This window comes from Trachemys scripta, chromosome 2, assembly GCF_013100865.1.
Source record: "Trachemys scripta elegans isolate TJP31775 chromosome 2, CAS_Tse_1.0, whole genome shotgun sequence".
NCBI lineage: Eukaryota > Metazoa > Chordata > Testudines > Emydidae > Trachemys > Trachemys scripta.
Window position 1 is genome coordinate 25297352 of NC_048299.1, and position 21100 is coordinate 25318451.

The window sequence follows — 21100 nt, forward strand, 5'->3', positions numbered from 1 at the left end:
CATTGGTACATCTCCACTGGCAGTAGCACTAGCGTAGACAGAACATCATGTCTTCTAACCATCATGTCTTCTAACATTGCTTGGAGTATGATTAGGACCCTACCAAATTCATGGCCCTAAAAAATGCCTCATGGATGGTGAAAATTGGTCTCCACCATGAAATCTAGTCTTTTGTGTACTTTTACCCTATACTATAAAAATACCCTATACTATAGGGTAAAAGTTCATAGTGTTTCTCACACTGGGGGTTCTAACCAAAAGGGGGTCGCAAGGCCATTGTAGGGGCGGATCACAGTATTGCCACCCTTACTTCTACACTGCCTTCAGAGCTGGGTGGCTGGAGAGCAGCCGCTGCTGGCCAGGTCCCTAGATCTGAAAGCAGTGCTGATGCCCTGCCTATGTTAGCACTGCTACTGTAACACCCATGGAGCTACAGTGGTGGGAATAGAGCTGACTGAACGATTTTTCAGCAGGGTTTTGAAATTCCTTTTCATTCCACCAAAAAACCCCAAACCTTTGAAAGGTTCTTGTGAAATGGAGTTGTGTCAAAACATCGGTTTTCAGATCAAAAGCATGGAATTTTCTGTTTGTTTTCTCTCTATCTCCAGAAGTGACAAGAGCCCTGGACCAAACTAAGCCACCTCCTGAAAAAAATTTAATCAAAACCAATATGTCTCTGCAAAATGTTTGACTTCAGTGAAATGGCATATTTCTGAAATTTTATTTGTCAAAAATGTTCTGACCAGCTGTTGATGGGAGGCTTCCTGGAAAACTATGGAGTAGATTGGGCTACTATCTCCATTTTATCAGACTCAGATTATGTGGTCAATGAACTTTACTAGTGTCTGGCCAAAACTGAAGCTTGAATGAGAGCTATTGGGAACTAGCTGAAGTTCAGTCCAGATACAGTGGTCGTGATATTGATGGGACGATGAAAGCAACCATATGAGAAGTGAAATATAATTACCTACCTAGCACCTTAGATAATGGTATCTATTAGAGCAGTGCATAAATTCATAAATTATAGGGCCAGAAGGGACCACTGTAATCATCTAGTCTGACGTCCTGTATAATACAGTCCATAAAACAAACTATAAAACAAACTTTCAAACTAGTTTAGGGGAAGGATTGATGGGATTATTTTGGTTAGATTCATGTGATAATTTCAGCAAATAGTTATATAAATAACAGAACAACGTTTCTATTCTCGCTGCCATAAGCAAGGATTTTTCATTTTATATTTTTTCCTTTTTATTAATTTCAATAATTTGAAAAATGTGCTTTTTAATTTAATACAACAATATAAAATGTAATAATGGAGAAAAAACCCACAAGGTAAAATACGTCATAACTAGTAACCAGAATAGAAAAATAAACCTACTTACCCTTCTGGCAAAGCCCTAAGTGACATAGAGAAGCTTGTGACAAATTGTGTAATTGTCAGGGTGGGATTTCCAATTAGGCACCGTAGGCACATGCCTAGGGGCCCCAGCATTCTAGGAGTGCCTAAGAGTTAAAAGTGGGTTAAATTTTTCATTTTTTATGGAAAACACAAAAGTCAGCTGTAGGGGGGTTGGCGGGGGGTGCTGAAGATGTTGTGCCTAGGGCTGCGTAAGGTGTAAATTCGGCCCTGGTAATTGGATTATAGTTAAATGTCCAGTATGAACTAGTTTGACACCATTCAAAATGTTGCATTTATGACCCAATTCAGACACTGAACCCACTTCTCACTTTAGAATAGAAAAGTCAGTGTATTAACCCCTTGCTTCACCTAGACCTCAGCCAAGTCAATAGATATTAATGATTCAAAGTTTATTCTCTTCTTTTACTTATGTTTTGCTCATTACATAAGCAAGGGCTGCTTAGCGGTGACACAGCTTGCTACTGAAATTGTAAGAGGCAAGGTACAGGAAGGTGTGTTTGTCACATCTGTAGCAGGAAATGGTAATATTTTGCATAATGTGTCTGCGGTGGATCACTGAAGAATTAAAATTACATGTCATTGGAATATATACTTTATTCTTCTATAAAAATAGGCTGTACTGACATGTCTATCTATTACCAAACTTAGATCAGAAAAGCTTTCGACAATTTATTGTTACAAAGAAAATCTCTATGTAGTTTCAACTACAAGTCAAGAGGGCAGGTACAAGGTCTGATCCTCAGCTAGTGTAAACTGGCATTGATCTACTCAAGTCATGGAGCTATACCCATACATACCATCTGATAATCTAGCCTTACAGACTTCTGTTTGGGACGTAGCTTGAACAGCAGGTGACCCCTGCAAAGAATCTGGACTGGACATTATAGCAGATGCTCACCTAATCTTTATCCCATGATGCCTTTTCAAAACAAAATGACAGAGTTGTTCAGAGTTATTTTTTGTCCCTGAAACTACAGATGTCATACTGGATCATGAATCTTCCTACCCAGTTCATCAACCTAATCTGTCTCTCATGCAGACATAATCATGTTTTTTATTTAGATACCAATTAGATGAATTAAAGAATGTCACTGTCATCATAATAGACCCAACTTCTCTGCTTCTCTCTCAGTAACATAATGATCCATAGGTATTCTTCAGAGGGAAATATCTAGAGGAAGAAGAAAACTTGACATCCATTTTGTTGCTGTTTCTGATGAGGAAAAAATCTTTGCAATGATGTGAGTTCTGAACTGTCCTCTTAAAGAGGCAAAATACAAACTCATCCTGATCTCCTGCCACAGAGAAATCTATAGCTGCTTTAAGAACTCCTTACCTTGTTTCCCAACACCTTTGTCCTCGGCTTAATAATCTTCATCATCACGATTGACTATATTATTTTGCTGGTGTGCAAAGTGAGGAGTCCCTAAGGTAGCTATGGCCTAGCCCACTGAGAGCTTCAAAGTTGAACACATAATTTTACCTTTGTTCTGCAATACCCATTCTCCTCTGGGCTTTAAACAGTGAACTTCTCAAATGGTAAATTTGAAGATGAATGCAAGATAAAGTAGCAACTGAATGACCATGAATATGTGTTTGACATTGTGTTTTTTCCCCCACTAACCTTGCATAAGGGAAGAGAATAAATGATCCTCTGAGGCTTTTGGCCAAGTCAATCGATGTTAGTATAAAAAAAAGAGTATGGTAAAAAGGAGGGTAATTTGGGTTGGATCAGGAACAAATGAAAAATGGAGCCCTCTGAGTAAATGAATTATAGCCCATGACAAGATCTAAAAAAAGAGGTGCATAGAATTTTAAAAGCAAGCAACACAGCATGGACATTTGGCACAAGAACATAAGCTCAATTTAGATAATAAGAGCCACTAGTTAATAAAAATAGTGAGAATTGTATTTGTATGTAGCAAATACAATAGGTATATGGAGGCTTAGATGGGTTTACAGAGAAAATGTATGTGCAGCAGGTCTGGAAGCCCCTCCCGACAAGACTCTTCCTAGAATGGTCACTATAAGCAGGACTATTTTTCTGAGGTTATGAATCACAGATGGTTGGGGTCCCAATCCCAAACACAAAGAATGGGACAAGGGGGTGTAGAATTTGGGGACAGGGTTGATTTGGAACCCCCAAGACTCCTACAAGAAGTGACAGTGTAAGCCACACTTAAGTCCTATTTTGAGAGTTCAAGAGGGACATAAGTGGTGCATGGGTCTTGCACTGGCTTTCGGCACTGGGATGAATTTCATCTTGAATATATTTACCTTGTGTATAGTTATGGTCAGCACTGTTACTGTTAAGCAGAAAGAAAGAACAAGAAGTACTATTGGACATCCAAAGTATGTGATTTACCAAACCTCCCCTCTGTAGAAGTGAAACATCTGAGAAAAACGGCTTATGAAAAAAGCCCACGCAGCCAGTTGATTTTGTATATAGAAGGGTATATGGCTTGTTCTTGAGTTCTTAACAAAGAAAAGAAAAGCCTATTTTACATTCAACAAGCTCTTCATAAAGTGTTCTCGCGTCAGTAAAGCAGAATACATTGTGAGATGGTCACATTTCACTTCCTAATGGACCTGATCTGGCATACCAGAAATAGCATTTGGGAGCTTTCCAGAATAAATTATTTAGGGCAACTTTCATTAGATGAAATCCTTGAGTTGTTCACTAGACTACCAGATGCATTTAAAACAAATAAACACATTTTTTTTCTTTAATTACCAAACACAGGGCATTTGGGGTGGGATTTTCTAAAGTGACCAGGGATCTTAGGTAATTTTGAAAATCCCACTTTTTTTTCCAGCCTTAATTCTCCTACTACTTAAGTTTCACTTTAAGGCCTTGATCCTGCAGCAGTGGGACTCTGCAGGGACTCAGAGGTCCGCCTGCCGGCAGGATCTCAATTTAAGTATATTTCTAATATAGTACTTGTCAAATGTCAAACCCTGATTAATTAGTTAGGATTACACACATGCTTTAAGTACCTTAATTGGTATCTTTAAGATGAGCAGTATTGGGCTACATCATAACAAATATCTATATATTTTTTTAGTTAAATATATTATACAATATAACCACATTTAACTGCAAGTCTGAATTGGCTGAAGTTGGATAATGCTGAACTGTTCATATAAAGAAAGTCTCAGATATTCACTGCAATCCATCACAACACACTTGAACAGTAAAAGGAAGCTGGATGTTTAGCCTACTAATATGTTCTTGTGTGACTACATTAAGAGGACGTGTTCTATGCACATGTACTGCAAACACTGATTCACCTCTCTTCTAATTGTCCCAATCTCCGAAACAATGGTTTCTGGTTACTTGCAACTTCAACATCACTTTCAAAACTCATCTTATGATTTCTCAGTCTCTAAATCATCATATGCCAGATAAACTCACTCCCTAGAATTTTAGAGACTGAGAAAATGATCCATTCTGAATATTATCATAACCTAATATTCATGGGGAAATTAAAGGTGTCCAAATCCTTGAACAGAGAATTCTAAAATGAAAGCATATGCTTTGCAAATAATAGAGTGTCATAGGGTATTGAAAGGACATACCATAGTTTTTTTCTAACTCACTAATACATTTTGGATATCTCATATTAACTGTCTCATTGAAAAAATGAAAAAGGATCACTCGTGTAAACAAAACCTGTGTGAAACAAACCATCCATTCATAATAGGGAGCTGTATGAAATCTAATATGAAATGGAACATGCTGTGAAAATGACAAGATTTGCATACTGTTCTAAAAATTGAGAATTTAACCACAATGAGTCTCCTGATTACATTAGAATACTTCAGCAGCAATATTGGAAATACTGTCTCTGCAACAAAGAGCACTTTAAAATCCGTCAGAACTAGAATAACACAATTTACTCTAAAGTGCAGGCTTTTCGACAATTGGACCTAAAAGATCTTCAGAAAAAAAGTCTGATGTTTATTTATAATTAATTATAATTACAGAGAGTACAAATCACCAATTTACAGGTGCTCAGACCAGCTCCTATAAAAATTGGCAATAGGTACTGTACTTACAAATATGTTTGGACATGCATATACATACATATTTCATATATAAATGTCTACGTTACAAGACATTTAAGGCAGCAAAATCAAGCACTCAAAAGCCAGGAAATGCTAAAAGTATGATACCTTCCTTAAGCACAAGATCACAGCTGTTTTTTTTTCAAGTTGGTTTGGATGGTGTACAGTAAATTAGAGATAGCAGCATAAATTGCAAGATAAAGATAACAAGAAATACCGAACAGCTAGCTAATTTCCTGAGCACCGTCCACCCTATGCACTGTATGAGTTTCTGTAGAAAACAATAGTATGTGATCATGTAATTAAAGGCTATGGGCAATATTTCAAAAGCACCTAACTTAGGAACACAAATCCCATTGACTTCAGTTGGGCTTGTGCTCTGAGTCACTGAGATGCTTTTTGAAAATTCCATCCTAAATCATAATGAATACAATATTTTCCTATGATCATAGTTCTGGCATGTTTCCTAGCTAAAAGAGCCAGATTCTGCCACCTTTGCTCCTATACATTAATACTGTGCCCCTTGAGTAGACACACTGAGGTCAAGACTATACCTCTGTTGCCCCTTCATGCCTACTGCCATTTGAAAGAAGGTGGTGGAAGGGAGCACATATTAAAATGATTTGCTGCAGCAGGAAAGGCAGCTGCCAACCACACAGTGACTCTAGGTCCACCCCGAGCATTCTTTTAATGAATAAGCAGAATGGTTCCGAGACACTCCTCTGAGTTGCCACATTTCTGTGGGTAAGTGAGCAAGGGAACACCAGACTTTAGCCCTTAGTATTTTGATTCACATTTATGTTAAATTAATCCCAAATGTCTGGGTGTGAACGTGCAATGTTTAGCTCCCTCCTGCCATCTTTGGCAATACTAAAACCAGGTTTTAGAAAACTGTTAAAAGACTTTCAAAATTCATAATATACAGAAATCACAGAGACTTTTTATCAGGGAAGACTTTGGTATTAGAAAATTCTTTAGGTATTATATTACTGAGCAAAGCACAGTATATGCTGCTTCTCTTTGCTTATAAGCAATATATAATGAGGTGGAGGGGAGTGTTTTAAGAGAGCCTAAGGAAGTGGTTTTGGCTGGGTTAGATCATTAATAAGATCAACATGCGGTATTCTGGTGAGTCATCAGAATCAGAAGCACAGATGAAATAGTGCACAACATGAAAGATCTTCAAACAGAAGAGTTAGCTGGGGAGGATTTTCATACAATAATGGTAGAGTGCACATTTTCAGAGTGTCACAGCACAACTGAGATGGAAATAATAATCTTCCACAGGGGAATAGTTTTATAATTTCTCATAAAATTTAGCAGTCCCTTGTTATATTCAAATTATGCTTTTCTGTGGGTAATATACTAAGACACTAAAGAAGACAAATCCAATGAATCTTTAATAAAACTATTCACATTAATAACTACACATAATTCAACTGAGTCTATGAAATTTTATACAGTAGCTCCAGTAATAATTAACTGTACAGTAAGAGCCCAAATCTGTAGTAACTAATGCAGATTAATCTCTCATTGATTAGAACCTTTACAAGCATGCAATTCCCATTGACTTCAGAGGGAATTATGTCTACATTAGAACTGTAGGGTAATACATGAAAGTGCATGATCATCTCACTGCTAATAGTCAGGGCTGAGGGTACGTCTACACTACCATGTGGTGTACAGTAGTTATAGTGGCACAGCTGCAAAGTTGCAGCTGTGACCCTGTAGTGATGTATAAGGCTGCGATTAAGTTGTGGTGGTTACATAAGTCATGGAATCCGTGACTTTCAAAGACCTCCGTGACTTAAGCCAACCCGGGCTGAGAGCTGCAGGGTTCCCTGTTGCTGCTGGCAGGTGGACCTCTTGCAGCTCCTGGCTACCGTGTGTGGAAGGGGGTACTCCTGCAGGTTCCCGCCACCGCAGGTGGCAGGGGGGACCCCCACAGCTGTCCACCTCTGCTGGCAGCAGGAGGAACCCCCTAGAGCTCCCAGCCTCCATGGCAGCAGGGGAAACTCCCAGAGTTTGGAGCCGACAGTGGAGGGGGACCCTGGAGCTCCCAGCTCACCCACAGCTGCCCAGGCTCCTCATTTTATCATGGATATTTTTAGTAAAAGTCAGGGACAGGTCACTGGCTTCCGTCAATTTTTCATTATTGCCCGTGACCTGTCCATGACTTTTACTAAAAATATCCATGACAAAAGCTTAGCCTCAGTGATGTAGTGTGGATTCTTCCTACCTCGACAGAAGGTTTTTAAGTTTTTATCAGTGTAAGTAATCCACCTTTCAAGAAGCAGCAGCTAAGTCGAAGGAATAATTCTTCCATCGAACTTGCTGCACCTAAAGTGTGAGTTATAGTGAGCTAACTACGTCTCACAAGGCATGATTTTTTTCACAGCTCTGAATTATGTAGCTATGTCAATGTAATATTTAGATATAGACTAGGCCTGAAAGTGGAGAGGCTTACAAGGTTGTTGCTTCTTCCGTGCCTGTTCTGTTGACAGAAACGGTACACAGTTTTACTTGCAAGACTGTCTGTCAAGCATCTATCACTTAAATCCTAAAAAAAAGTTTAGGGGAATTTTTTTTTCATAAATAAAGAAAACACACACTCCTTCTCAAAAATAGGCATTCTCAAATTACTCATTGAGATCTGGTCCAGAATACTAAACAAAGACAAAACACTAACAGCTGCACAATGAAGAATAATTCTTGGAATCCACAAAATTAAGATGTTTTTCACCAAGTTAATTAAGAAACAGACAAGTATTTAGGGAAAGTAAGTTCTTTGGTCTGTGAATTCAGGCTCAGGTCCCAAAATAAAACTTCCTTGTTTCAACCTGCAGTATTACCAGAGTAAAACTGTGATCTCAGCCCCACAGGTATGCCTGTCACAAGCCCTCTTGTAAAATGTTGGTTTTGTTTACACTGAGATTTCAAATCGTTCGTTCTCCAGGACTCTCTGTTCTCAGCTACAGAAACTCAAAGTACTGTAGCTCTTTCTTCCATGAACTCGGAGTGTCTCACTCTCTCTTTCAGGCACATACCTGCATTCTCATTATGCATCTAAAAGCACTGTTCCCCAGAGCTGATTGGCTATGGAGATTAAAGTCTCCAGAGCAACCAGAGGACACCATAGCAAAGTCACACAACACAGTCCACACAGAAAAATCTTATTTATTTATTTAAAGCCTAACACTGCAGGCTTCATTCAGGCAAAATTCACATTGACTTCAAAGGGAATTTTGTAATACTGAGAACTGTAAGACTGGGTCCAAAGAAAGCTAAACTAGTATGTTAGTAAAGAGGTTTCTCAAATCTCTGGTCAAATTGTGTTCCCAGTTGTACTGGTGTAAATCTGAACAGAATCTGGCCCTTAGATTTAGAGTGAAAAATAACTCTATACTGCAAGGCTTTAAGCACTCTGATCTCTATCCAACAAAGTGCTTAAGCACATGCTTAATTTCAGCCTGGGAATAGTCTCATTTGACTTCAGTGGGACTGCTCATGTACTTCCATGTATGCTAAACTCATTACTGGATTGGTGAGAGAGTGTTCAGCACCTTGCTGAATTGAGTCCTTTGCTAATAACATGCTAAAAGTATGTAATGATGGCAGGGAATTTTCTTAGTCATTTTGACATGATAACAAGTATGTTCTGTTGTCAGTTCACATGTATAGCTACTATCAACTGAAATTACAATGTCTGTCTGTAGACCAAAAGTAATTTCACATCTTAACTGCAAAAATCTTAGCAAAATTATTGGAATTAAAGTAATGGGGAACCCAAATATGGGTTTTGTTTACATAAGTGATCCAAATTAACCAGAACTCTTGATGTGAAATCCTGGTTCCACTGAAGTGAGTGTTAACACTGTCAATGACTTCAGTGGGGCCAGGATTTCACCGCACAGGTTTGGAAAACTGCATAAAAACCTTGAAGGGACACAGACTTTTTTCTGAGATGAGCTGGCTGAATATTTCAAAATAGTGTTCACAAACATTCTGACCACTGTTTAGATTCAAACGTGTTTGTGTTCACTTATTTGCTACTTTAATCATTCATATGAACAATTTCTTATAAGTGAAAAAAAGTATTTGTTCTTCCATAGTCACTACTCAAAAAGTTATGTAACCGCAAGTGTATTAAAGTAATTTGGTTCAGGAACAGAATTGCAGTAAACCAATCAGGGAAAAGAAACATATCTATGTTACTTAGGTGACTAAGCACAACAACAAACAGTGAATAGTTAATTTGAAGAGTTTACGAACAACCAAATGACTGCAAAGAATTGATCTAAATTATGTAGCAAACAGCAACAAATAACATATACATTCCAGATATTAGAATTGACCCATAAATGATTCAAAAAAAAAAAAAAAGAGATTATGCTTGTAATGAATCTTTATTTGCTATGAGTAATATAACCAGCTATACATGGGAGATGGTATTTTGGCTAAAAACTAGAAGTGAAAAAAATACCCTTAAAAGAAGATCTGCCTGGGTTATTTTGAGAAGCTGGTGAGGATTTGATGGTAGGGAGGGCTTTATTTTTGTCCATCTTTATTTGTAACATTATTTCCATTTTTGAATCCAGGAGAAAAAAAAAACAACCCTCAGACCTATTTCTGCAATCAGATCTGACCTTCTCAAAGGTCAGAGATGTTGGGATCCTTGGTTGGGCCTTGTGCCTTTCTCTAATAATAAGCACAGACCACATTTGCCTAGCACGGATGTAATATGGGTCAGGGTCACCACAGAAACATATATCAATGTGCTTTAATTCAGTACCACAGTATACAGTAGCCGTTTCCCATTGAATTATTCAGCCCATTGTCTTGGCTGTCCATGAAATTGTAAGATAGGAAATTCTTGTTACTGAGCACAAGTGACATTAATACACTAGCTGTCATGTAATGCATTTAAACTTGCCTCTTACTGTACAATGCAAATACATTTTCTCTCAGAACTCAGAGTGCAGCTTAATAGGAAGTCAGGAAATGGGATAATTGGTTAAAGAGATTCACAGTGCATTATTAGTATTTTTATTACTGCTGTAATTTTATAGTGTTCTTTGATTTATGAGGCAAAGGAAGAGTGAAAAGAGTTTCTGTATCTTTCCAGTTGTGCTAAACTGCTTTGAATCCTGAAATTAAAGTGCTGAGTAAGAGGCCATATGAACTTCAAGAATAATCATCATTATTATTGTTTTCAGTGTTATAGCTGTGTTGGTCCCAGGATATGAGAGACAAGGTGAGCGAGGTAATATCTTTTATTGGACCAACTTCTATGGTGAAAGGGACAGGCTTTCGAGCTCTTCTTTGCTCTTCTTCAAAGAGCTTTGTGTAGCTTGGAAGCTTGTCTCTTTCATCAACAGAAGTTGATCCAGTAAAAGATATTACTTCACAAACCTTGTCTCTCTCATTATTATTATTGCCAGATTTAGCATTTGTCTAGGATTCACTGTCTTAATGGATATACCATCATGGCTGAGAATGAAGCGGGCACCAAACATTTGGAAAAATGTCACAACAGAATAGCCTTTTAATAGGATTCATAGCAATACTCATGGTTGACTATATATCTGTAAATATTTCAGTCCTTACAGTCCTGTTTGGTTAAGGCTGAAGAATGAACCTTAACTTGGAAACTAAAAGGTTTCTGCAGGGGCTGCTGTAAATTCTCACATTGACAGTTCACAGTTGCTGTCTCTTTTCTAATATTTTTATTACCCCTTTCTCCAATGGTTTACATTCTTTTATTCAACTGCTTGTCCGATGTGTGTATGATCTAATGGATAATTATTAGCCTGATCGAAGTTCATTCAGGTGCAACATCAGTAGAAGACATTACTGATTTTAATTAGAGTTTTGCCTGAGTAAATAAAAAGTACAGGATCAGGTACTGCATTTTATACTCAGAAATATAGAAAGGCAATAAAAGCAGTGAACCTGAACCTTTAAAAAAAATTGACATTTATAATTTTGTTTTCCATACACATGTGTTTGTACTGTGGTTTCTTCCAGAATTAGTAATCTGTTTCCAAAACATTTATGAACCTAAAATTATTAATATAGAGATGTCTGGGTCCCCCCCCCACTCTGAAATCTGGGGTACAGATGTGGGGACCCGCATGAAAGACCCCCCAAGCTTATATTCTACCAACTTAGGTTAAAACTTCCCCAAGGCACAAATTCCTTCCCTTGTCCTTGGACGGTATTGCTGCCACCACCATGTGATTTACACAAAAATTCAGGGAAGGGTCACTTGGAATCCCTATCCCCCCAAAATATCCTCCCCAAGCCCATTCACCCCCTTTCCTGGGGAGGCTTGAGAATAATATACCAACCAATTGCCTTAGCAATGAGGGCATGGACCAGACCCTTTGTCTTCAGGACACTGAAAATCAATCAGGTTCTTAAAAGAATAACTTTATTATAAAGAAAAAAGTACAAGAATCACACCTGCAAAACCAGGATGGAAGGTAACTTTACAGGGTAATAAAAAGACTTAAAACACAGAGGATTCCTGTCTAGGCTCAGCTTCACAGTTACAAAACCAGAAATAAAATTACCTCTGTAGCATAGGAAAATTCACAAGCTAAAACAAAATATAACCTAATGCATTTCCTTGCCCTACTTACGTTTTTTGTGTGATTTTAGATGGATTATTCCAGGTATATTTTCAGGACATGTTGTATCTGTTTGGCTTCTCTCTCCATCTTGAGATGGAACAAAACAAAGAGAACAACAAACAAATCCTTTCCCCCCCCCCCAGATTTGAAAGTATCTTCTTTCCTAATTGGTCCTTCTGGTCAGGTGCCAACTGGGTTATTTGAACTGTTTAACCCCTTACAGGTAAGGCAATTCAGTACAGCTGCCAAGGAGGGATTTTATGCTACTGCATACACAAATGTTGTTTCCCTTCCCTCTATATTTATGACAAGAGATTATTTTCAACACTTTCCCACATGTCTTACTGAGATCAGAGACTTCATTTTACAAGGAATCTAAATGAAGGAAAATTGAAATTAAGCCCTATATTGAAACTCAATAATTGGATGGAGAAATATGGAAAAAATAAAGCTTATGTAAACAGAAAAATATTCAAATTGGTAATCCAGTGGGTAGCACTTTTCCATCTGAGTCAGTTTCTGAACCAATGTCCTTGCTTAGAATTATGGGGCATCTACTGCTGAGGGTGACATTATAACAGAATAATTAATCAGATTCAAGCTGCACAAATGTAAGCTGATAATTCTAGAGGATGGCAGTTGGAATTCAAAATCAGTGGAAGGAAGAAACCTGAACAATAGTCATTCAAAAATCATCAAGGGGTGATGGAGGGCAACAAATTGTACATGAGTTTGCAAAGTGTTATGCCAGCAATAGAGGGCAAGGAAATCTAAAGCAAGATATAAAAAGACACAATGCCATGGAGCAAGAACTGGAAGAATTTCTAGAGCTGGTAAACCCATCTCCCCAAATATTTTCTTCAACTAATTTCAATTTTTTCATGAAAACTGTTGTCAAACATTCAGAATTTTTAAAACGTTGATCAATAGCAATGTCCTTCTCTCGAAGGCTCTGGAAGGACTGCACTTGGAATGTGGCACTCAGGCTGGGAACCTCATTGCTAGAAAGTCATTGATGAATTTGAAAGAGTTCAGAGAAAAGCAACAAAAGTGATCGGGGAAGCGGAAATTTGAGGCACTGTGTTTGTTACTTATGACTATGGCTTCATTTCATTCTCAAACAGAAGAGCCACAAACCAAGGTATTGATTATCCCATCTCATGATCCTATTTTATTTGTTTCTATTTTCACTAATGTCAATAGCTACCCATGAAGTCCCTTTCAAATTCCAACTTACTAATGCCATTCTGACTACCTAAAAAACCCTTCTACAATGTTAAGCAGGTCTTCATTTCCAGCCAGAAACTAGAGTATGTTCCTACTATGTGTAAGCAGCTGTTACATTTCAACCATTAATAACATTTCAGTGGTGGGTGAAATCCAGTTTGTTCATCTATTTGGGATTCGGTGTGATCAAGGCTATTATATAAAGGCAGGTTACCATTCTCAACCAGAGTCAAGGAGCCCTGTGTTCTAATCCTTGCTCTGTCACTAACCAGCGGTGTCCTTGGGAAAGTTGTTTTATTCTATATTCCTCTGTTTTCCCTCCCATACTTTGTCTTATCTATTTAGACTGTATGTTTTTTTAGACCAGAACAGTCTCTCATGGGTTGTTTCTAAAGTTCCTAGCAGAATGGGGCTTCAGTCTGGGTTGGGGCCTCTATGCCAGAGGCGCTGACTTTCTAATGAGCTGGTGTGTGCACAACCCCCAGCTCTGCCCCAGGCCCAACCCCACTCCACTCCTTCCCCCAAGGCCCAACCCCCGCCCCACCCTGCCTCGCCTCTTCCCACCCTGTTTGGCCCCTTCCCCCGAGGGCACCCCGCCCTTGCTCCGCTCCCTCCCCCCAGCGCCTCCTGCACACCGCTAAACAGCTGATAGCAGCAGATGGGAGAGACTGGGAGGGAGGGGGAGGTGCTGATCGGTGGGGCCGCCGGCGAGCAAGAGGCACTGGGGAGGGGGAGTGCCAGTGGGTGCTCAGCACCAACCATTTTTTTTCCGTCGGTGCTCCAGCCCTAGAGCACTCACAGAGTCGGCGCCTATGCTCCATGCTCTACTGTGCTACAATTAATAATCAGGAATAGTAGTATGTAACTGAAATTAAAATGTTCTAGTTTTGTCTTCTTTTATTTAACCCATTTTATTTTTCAGATTCAGACGTCCAACTTCTGATTCCTGTGTGTTGCTTATATCGCTGTCCATTGCTTCATTTAATTAAAAGTAGAAATAGATCTCAAATGTCATGGTTTAGAGTTGATCATATAAATGTCCAACCTACTGAATGAACTATACTTTTGTGAACAGGACTGTTTGTACATTCCTAGTTTCATGATTTGATTAAGTGTGCCCCTTTCCCCTGCTACTATTCCATGCTTCCACAAAGCCTCTTTTTAATTGGATGAGTGACAAGATTGTAAAACATTTTTCAAAATGTAAAAGTTTCCAATGAAGAACATTTGCCTGCCTTGTGAACTTTGAATTGAAGACTTGTCTCTAAGAATATTGCATTTTGCAGCTTGCTTTTATTGTACAATATCAGCAGTGATTATTGCCTTCCTTTTCACACTGTTCTCACTTGTTTTTGTCATTCCTCTCAAGGGTATCATGCACTGGATAATAATAACAATAAAAGGTTCATTCCTCAAGCATGCAGTATACTACGCAGTGACTGAATTGTTCTAGACTCCGGAGGCTGAGAAAGAAAACTGATGTGAATGATGACAGGTGAAAAGGTCACAATTTCATTCTTGTATAAAATAATTTTGGTGCCCATTTCAGTTTTTTTTTTTTTTTTTTTCATTTTTCCTGGAGGGTTTTGGTTTAAGTCTCTTTTTAACTCTCTTTAAATGATTTATGATGTGTTTCACACTTTGTTACCTCCCTCTGCATTGTAAATGTCAGTGTGCCACATGTGAGTGATGGAAAGTTAACATGCCATGGGGTTTTATTGACGAGTCTGTGTTGGTGAAAAAAAAATGTTTTTAGTTAGTAAAGCACTACATTTATTATCCAAAATCTCTTGACAGTGGTAATGATAACACATGAATGAGGAAAAAAAACACTGTCAAGATCTTCTCAACACATTGGAACGGAATATGAGTGAGAGTAAGAGAGAGTTCCAGGAAGGGGTTTGTATTAAAAAAAAGATAATATGCAAACTATATATATCACACTGTATTATTTTAGATGATTGTTCTCTGAAATGCAGTGTGGCCTAGTGTATAAAACACTGGACTAGGATTCAGGAGACTCATGTGCTATTCCTGACTCTGCCACTGCTGGATGACCTTGCTCAAGTCACTTCAGTGCTCTTTGCCTCAGTTTCCCAATCTGTAAAATAATGATACTGACCTCCTTTGTAAAGTTCTTTGAGATCTACTGATGAAAGTTCTATATATAAAACTAGCTATTATGATTATTGCTCTGTACGCTAATGTGGATAAACAGCTGATACAATCTGAATGTCAGAATCCCATCAGGTTCAGGTGACTTACTGATAAGTATTCTGGGTGGTCCTATGAATAGGACACTGGTCTTAGGAGACCTGATTTTCTGTTCCTAGCTCTCCCACTGGCCTATCTGCCACTGACCTCCTCTGTGACCTTGGGTAAGTCACCTAAGGGCAGATTAGAAAAAAAACTACTTTAATTGAACAGCCACAGGAGTAAACAGGGGAAAAAATTGAACAAAAGACTCCTTAACCCAGAGTCCCTCCTGTACCAAACAATTCACAAACTGCTCCTGAGCCATGAAAATCACTTTAGAATTATGTTTTTGAGAGGCAGATTTTATATTAGTACAGGCAATAGTATTATCTACACTCATCAACACACCCTCCACAGTGCAGGAGACAGAAGGCACACACCGAAACCCAGGCTTGTGGATTGAACCTCTAAATCTATCAGAAGTGGACCCCATGGAGAAATTCCCCCAACTCCTTCCAAGTAAAAGGAGAGGCATCAAAAATACCCAAAATATGAGACAGCAAATAACAAAATAAAAACAGACTAACAGAAACCCTGCTAGTGCACACAGCACATACCAAACACTCTCAGAAACTGCCACGAGAGAGAGAGAGCGAGAGACAGAGTCTGGCTAGGTGAGGAGACTTCTTCTTGAAATGCGGTGCCACTAATGTGTAGTCATGTTGCTGAATGCACTACTGGAAGATACTGAAATACTACAGTGATGAGTACAGAATAGAATAGAAAGCATTATGAAAAGTGAGAGATATAACAGAAGTCTTGGAGGAATCTAGTTAAACCACAGGGGCATCCATGGAACTGGTCTAAGGCTCAGGATGGCCACGAGGAAGCCTCAACCCAGATAGCACAGTAAGCATTGATTGGATTCCAGCCTATAGGAGAAAGACTGAATCACTGGGAAGCCCAGTCCAGAGACTTAGATGGATGAAGATGGAAATAAGAGACACCTGCTCAGTACAAATAAGGCCTAAATATTTTAGAATCTCTATGTGGGACTGACATCTCCTATCAGAGTGTGGATCCCCTCTGGAGACGTAGGTGGGCCTAGGGGACAAGAACCAGTCTACACCCAAATGATAACTGTGATCAGCTATTAATTATTAACATTGTTAATTGTGTTAAATCCTAATATTATTTACTGTTACCCTTTTCATCAAATTACTCTATATCCTTGCTAATCCATGTCCTATATTATGTTTTTCAGGTGGAGAGCAAAAGTCCATTTCAATTTGTGATCCCTGTCTGTGACTGTCATTTTAGAGCAACCCACCAAGCATACAGTGCTCAGATACTCTAATAGTTGGAGCACTCACAGCACTTGCCTTCAGAATTTATGGTGTGTTTACCTTAGCTACCAACACTACCAAATTTCCATGTAACGCTGCTCCCCTGGGCTTAGGTTCAAGCCAATATGAGACAAGAGTGGGATTGGTTACAACAATACGTGGCTGTATTGCTTTTCTACATAGGTTCCATTAGAGCTATCATTAGTTAACTTTTTTTGTTGTTGTACGGGAAGTAGGACTTTTCCACTGCTCATCTCCAAATTGTGACTCTGTAGTTCCTGCACTTTTGACAAAGCAGTTCCATGAAAAACACTGCTGGTTCATAAATCAAAGTTAGGCTGAAGTCATTACAACTGACCATATTCCATGCACAAAAAATTCCAAGGAAATACTGATTTTACAAAATGTGAAAAGGGAAACTTCACTAATGGATGCATTGTTTCCTTGCAATCAATTCTTCAACTACATCTGGCTATTGTTAATTGATATTCCAGCCTTTAGATTAAAATAGTTGATTCTTGTTTTCTAAAACAAAACTCAGGGAACACATAAACTGTTTCAGTCTTAGATATAGCTCTGGGAATAAACCAATATCTCAACACTGCTCTGAAATAGCTTTGAGCTAGAAAAGCTTTTCAGGTACTAATATGCAAAATAAACCTGCAAGATCTAGAATTCCCACAGATTGCAGCTGATAATTATTTCTCTGTACAGTTTACATGTAGTGTTTGGGGGCAATCCCACATAGATTTTTATGTTCCAGATTTTATATGGATAATGTTTGAGTAATGTAAACTCACTGGAATTTTTTATGCCTTCTCATTTTGAAGTGCTCCTGTTTAACCTTTCCAGTGCTTATTCCAAAATCATTGATTGGGTAATAGTTTGACATTTGCAAATATTAAATGGATTTGTAGGCTGTAGTTTGAAGGTAATGAGTGAACTGCATTTACTGGGTTTATTGGTACTGTGTCAGTGAGGCAATCCCACAAAATTAAATACTACACAAGATTAAGAAGCCTAGTTACAATTTAGAATATTCTTTTTTTTTCTGTATTTCCTGTGCCTAATAGTTATCAAGGAACTGGCAAGTAGATTATACTATTTTAGAACTGCACTGTTAATTGAGACCAGAGCTGATCAACCTTTTTTTCCACAGAAAAACAAAATTTCTCAGTTTTCATCAACCTTTGTCTCCTCTCCCCCTCCCCCCACCACCACCAAAAAAAAAAAAAGAGATGGAACATCAAGGCACGAGCAGCAGACAGAGCCTGCATCTGCTCTGCCAGATCCTATCTCCCCCCTTGCCACATGAGGTCTGCCATTGTCCAGGTAGCAGGCCCCTCAGAAGAACACTGTTGTGACCCTATCACTTGTGTCTGGACAGACACTAGCCCTGGAGTTTGAGGAGCACCTCCCTGCAGAGGAAGCAAAGACAAGTTCTAGAGATGAAGAACAGATCAATGAGGCTGATTTATGTGGGAGTACTTCTAAATGGGCTAAGACTTTGGAGGCTCTGAGCCTCCGGCAGTGGCTGAGGAGAGAGCTATGTGCCCCGAGATGGAGGATAGCATTGTTTTGGGTAGTATTTCCATTTCTGTAGTGGGGCAATGTCTTCCCCTGGCATGATGAGTCCTCAAGCCCGCAATCCTGTATGCTGCAATGATGATGTTTCTAGCCTGGGGTTGCACTGCCTGTCCCTCTGGGGAAAACAGATATAACAGCTGCTCCCACTGAATCTCTCTCCTTTGTGAATGATGAGAATGTTACATTGGTAGCTCAATGGTTTTTTTTTTTTTTTTTTTTCTGAGCTGGTGGAATTTGAGGGAGATGAAGAGTATGACAATGATTTTCCTAACTGCTCACTTGTTCCTGATGTCCGAGCTAGTCAGCTATATAGGAAGTGTTGGTGCCGCATGAAGGAGATTAGTGACTTTTTGAATAGCACTAAAGGGAAGCAGGCAGTTGAGGTTGAAGCCTATTTCCCTGATTTATGGCACTTTGTTGACCCAGGCTGCCCTCGTCTTGAGAGAGACCATGGTTGATTGTAGGAAACATTTCCATTTCAAACAATTGTTGAGCAAGGTGAGGAAGCATGCGGGGATTGTTCAAGATACACAGGCCTCCCCACGGCTCATCGTCTTCCAAGTACTTCCAGTTTCCATTGTTTCTGCTGCTTGGCGCCCGCTTCCTAGTCTCTATGGTGCTGCTCAGTTTTGTGTCTCTAAATATTAATGGATGCCAGGATGGACATAAAAGGCACAACTCTGAATTTCTCAGAAAAAAATGGGCCTATGTTATCTGTTTGCAAGACAATCACTCAGACCCTAACAATCAGGGGAAGTGGTTGAAGGAATGGGAAGGGGAAGCTTTCTCGATCCGTGGCTCCAATGTCTCTGCTGGTGTAGGTGTTCTCTTTTTGCAGGGTGCAGGGGCACAGATCCTCTCTGTGAAGAGTTTTCATGGCTGGCTCCCCCAGGTGGAAACATGTATTTGTTTTAATCTTTGAACTATGTATACCCCAACTCTGGGGTGAGATACTATCTTCTTTCTGCAGACGCTTGCCCATGCTATGCTTGGCTGTGACCCTGATACTATTATTGTCCTGGGAGGGGATTTTAATTGCACTGTATATTATGATTTAGACAGGAACCATGAGGAGCCACACCCTCAGTTAGCCAGAGAACTGTATTGTCTCATGCAGACATTGGGGTAGTAGATGATTGGAGGTTCTCTCACTCCACTATTATGCAATACTCTTGGCTGAAAGCTACTCCCAATCAAGTATCAGGGACTACACTGGTTCACTTTTATACCATAAAGGCCAGTGTGAATATGTTTGTTCAATCTTCTGTGTCTCCCATTCATTTATCTAATCATCATTATGTCTCTGTCAATGTGTCTCTCCCTCTTCCTGGCTGTGCATCCCACTGGTGCTTTAACACCAAATTATTACAGGACTTGAATTTCACCCTAATGTTTGCTGTGTTTTGGGAGCATTGGTAGCAGCACAAGTCCCAGTATGAGTCCCTGAGACAGTGGTAGTATGTCCGACTGGTCCAGATCCAACTGTGCTGCCAGCAGTATACCCAGGCTGGCATGCAGTCTTAGCTTCAGCCCATGAATACCGCTGTATTTCTGATCATTTGTCTTTCATTCATGATGTTTTCACCTGTTAGCAAATGTTGAAATCTGGATGTAGTGCTTGTTTCGATGGATCAGGAGACAACCTTTGATAGAGTTAACCATAGTTATCTTTTAAAAACATGACAAGCTTTCAGAATCAGGCCAGTGTTCTCTTCATATATTTCTTTATTATACCATAATGTTTTTAGTATCCTACAGATTAATGGGGGTCTTAGCCGCTGATTCCCAGTTGGCAGAGGCATTCGTCAGAGCTGTACTCTGTCTGGGATGCTGTATGCTCTTAGGTTGGAGCCATTCCTGCACCCCTACAGAAACCTCATGTCTGTTTTTCATGACAGGGGTGCCAGATGCTTTCCTGATTGGTCTCAGTTTTCATCATGTCTGACAGTGACATGCTGGCACTTTGCACTTGTTTACAAGTATGTGAGCAGCCATCTTCTGTCCACCTTAACTGAGCTAAGAAAAATCCGATCTTTCTGGGCTCTTGGCAGTGGAGCGGTCCCTCTTTGTTGCCCCAACAATTGCATGGGGTGCCTCTGGGATTAAGGTTTTGAGGGTCTTTTTTGGATCTGAACAATATATGTTAAGGACCTGGGAAGGAGCTGAGGAGAAGGTGCAAGGCTACCTGTTTGTCAGCAAACTTGTAACCTCAATGTTGTGGCATCAGCTAGTGTGTCTGGACCCTCGCTGGACCTTTTTGACTCAATTCAGAGGCATATTAACTATTTTTTGTAATAGTTACCACTGATTTCACACTGCTTTGCTGTTCCTGCCATTAGATGAAGGAGGCCGGGGCTCACTGGGTTAGTCAGCAGGATGACGGGCTTTTGGCTGTGGTCTGTTCAGCGATTGGTGTATTTGACTCCCCACTGGCCTGAGAGTCCCTTGCCTTCTCTCTCCTCCATCATGTTGGGGGGAGAGGCTTCGACTCTCTCTTATTTTTGTTGGCACCTGATCCATTACAGAGTCTAGATTTACCTCTATTCTATAATGGTCTTTTTAACTCCTGGTGACTTCTGCAAAGTGCAAAACTAGACCAGGCATTTTCCAGTGCATGG